The sequence below is a fragment of the Tympanuchus pallidicinctus genome, unplaced genomic scaffold (assembly GCF_026119805.1).
Source record: "Tympanuchus pallidicinctus isolate F22 unplaced genomic scaffold, pur_lepc_1.0 scaffold1, whole genome shotgun sequence".
Taxonomy (NCBI): domain Eukaryota; kingdom Metazoa; phylum Chordata; class Aves; order Galliformes; family Phasianidae; genus Tympanuchus; species Tympanuchus pallidicinctus.
The window spans coordinates 17,071,995-17,074,467 of NW_026294618.1; the positions used below are offsets into that span (position 1 = coordinate 17,071,995).

General features: G+C 39.3%; 1 long non-coding RNA gene across 1 annotated transcript; it reads right to left on the minus strand.

Annotated features, from left to right (window-relative positions):
* Positions 1-370: 370 nt before the first annotated feature.
* LOC128086514 (uncharacterized) lies at positions 371-1,606 on the minus strand. The gene is made up of 3 exons (XR_008209395.1): positions 1,555-1,606; positions 858-981; positions 371-713 (listed from the first exon to the last, which is right to left on the minus strand). It is a non-coding gene; the product is annotated as an uncharacterized LOC128086514 (long non-coding RNA).
* Between the last annotated feature and the right edge of the window lie 867 nt (positions 1,607-2,473).

The following is a 2,473-nucleotide window of genomic DNA, read 5'->3' on the forward strand; positions in this document are numbered from 1 at the left end:
ATCACTGATGAAGATACAGGTACACATGCAATCATTTGCAATTTAGAGCTGTGCTACCAGGCTCCCTACAAAAACAGAACCAGGTGACTTCACCCTTTGTGTTCAGCTCTCATTAAAGACTAGCTTCAAAACTGTGAAACTGGGCTTTTCCAGAAGTGTGGAAGAGAATCATCAGAAAACTTCTGCTGACGTTCCTTCAACTAGTTGTTTACTCATTTTCTTGCTCAGCAAAAAGAGAGGTAGGAGGCTATGCATCCACAAACTGCAGTGTAATAAATGGCAGTGAGTCATGACTATATCTATGTAGTGGCACACAGTAGAATTCTGCACATAATCTGCAAGAAAAATGCAGTTTGAAGTTCTCATTCAGACAGATGTTGTCCCAGAATATTTTCCTTGATATTCTTCCAACTGTATGTCTATGCACGAAAACGCTGCAGACTGGCCTGATCTGTTCTTGCAGTGTATAATCTAAGGTTCTGCTCCAACAAGGACTAGTGCTTTCTCATTAAATGGATTTGCATAAAGATATGTTCTGTCCTGGTGTTTTTAATCACCTTCTGCTTTTTAACAGGCAGGATACTTTCTAAGGTATATAATATTGAGGATTTATGGGAACAGCAATGCAGTTATTTTTAAGCATCATTAATTAGTTCCCCAGATAAACGGGAATTGCATGTGAAACAGAAGTCTGTGGTGAAAGGCAGCACATTCTGTGGGAGAAAATATGGGACACTGTCAGAAGTCACACAAAATGCAGCTCTGGATGTATTACAGTACATGGAATATTTTAGTTATAACACATAGACACAGAGCACAGAAAAGTTCACACGGAACTTTGACTATACGTTATTTACCTTAGTTTTGAGGAGTAGCAGGCAGGCTGCTGTTCTTTAGAGACTTGTTCAGCTCGTCCAGGTTAAATCCTGGTGAAAAATGCACACAACCTCTGGCTCGTGCCTCTGCTGCCCTTGAAAGATTCTTGAGAAATGAAAGAATTACTTATCACTCGCTTTATTTTGCTCTCAGAAGGGAAAAGTTCATACAAATTTTCTATATCCACAAGAGACGATCTAGAATAATTTGGATTAGAGGAAACCTTTAGAAGATCATGAACACATTCATTTTCTCCACATTGTCAATGGCAATTAAACTTACTATTACAAAAAGATTCCTAAGCTTGCCCATCTTCTCCCTCCTCATTAAATTGCTTGTTACAGTTAATTTTTATCAATGCTTTACATGCTATTTAGACTATGCATTTCCTGTATAGTTTTGAAACGTTTCTTCTTGAACCCTCATTTGCTAATGGGAGTAGTTGATTCTTGTCATCTGCTGAACATTCTTCCATACATTTGTGACAGCTGTGATTCTTCTCTCCCTATTTGTTTAATTTGAGATTTAAGAAGCATGACTTGTAGGAAGTCCTGACAGGAAAAAAATCTGATCAACAACCGTGGAGATCTTATTAAAAGTTCAGTCCTGAAAATTTCAAAAGTCTGGAAAGATTTGAAAATATTCTGCATCTATTATATTTTTGCTGTGTTTGAATACCTTTGAGGCACACATCAAGCAGTTCTCCTAGGTAAGGCTTGAATGCATATCTAGAAAATTAGAGTAATAGGTTCAGATAGGTGAATAGCACCTCTAAAGACTAATATGAGTAATACTGAAATAAAGTATCCAGTACCTAAAGGGAGCCTACAAACAGGAAAGGTGTCAACTTTTTATAAGGGTAGATAATAGCGGGACACGGAGAAATGATTTTAAGTTGGAGGAAGGAAGATTTAGCTTAGATGTCAGGGAGAAGTTCTTTACTGAGAGAGTGGTGAGGTGCTGGAACAGGCTGCCCAGAGAGGCTGTGGATGCCCTGTTCCTGGAGGTGTTCAAAGCCAGGTTGGATGGGGCCCTGGGCAGCGTGGTCTAGTATTAGATATGCAGGTTGGTGGCCCTGCATGTCAAAAAGGGGGCTTGGAGCTTGTAGATCCTTGAGTTCCCTTCCAACCCAGGCCATTCTATGACTCTATGAAAATAAAGCATCCTTGGGTTTTATTAAAACTTAACTAATATTTTTTTTTACAAAGTTTTCAGTAAAAATGTTTTCATAGAAAATGTGGAATATTAGTTTGACTTCAGTGCATCCCACACTGTGGCTACAGAACGATATTAACCCTGCCCCCCTCACCCTGCACACCAACCCACCTGCACTGTATGAACCTGATCCAATGGCTGCTGACAGCGCACATTTCCTAATGTAGCTAAGTTACTAGAAAGTAAGAAATTTCAAATCTTCCATGGTGCCCTCACTTTACTTCCTGAATGTTCCTTTCTGATAAAATAGGAGTGTGTCTGCAGAACCTAGTAGCAAGAAATAATACAGCAGTAAGGCAGGGCAGATCAGTAACTGGTTCCTTATAGATACAGAGACCCATAATACACCCAAAGCTTCCATTATACATCAGTTTACACACTG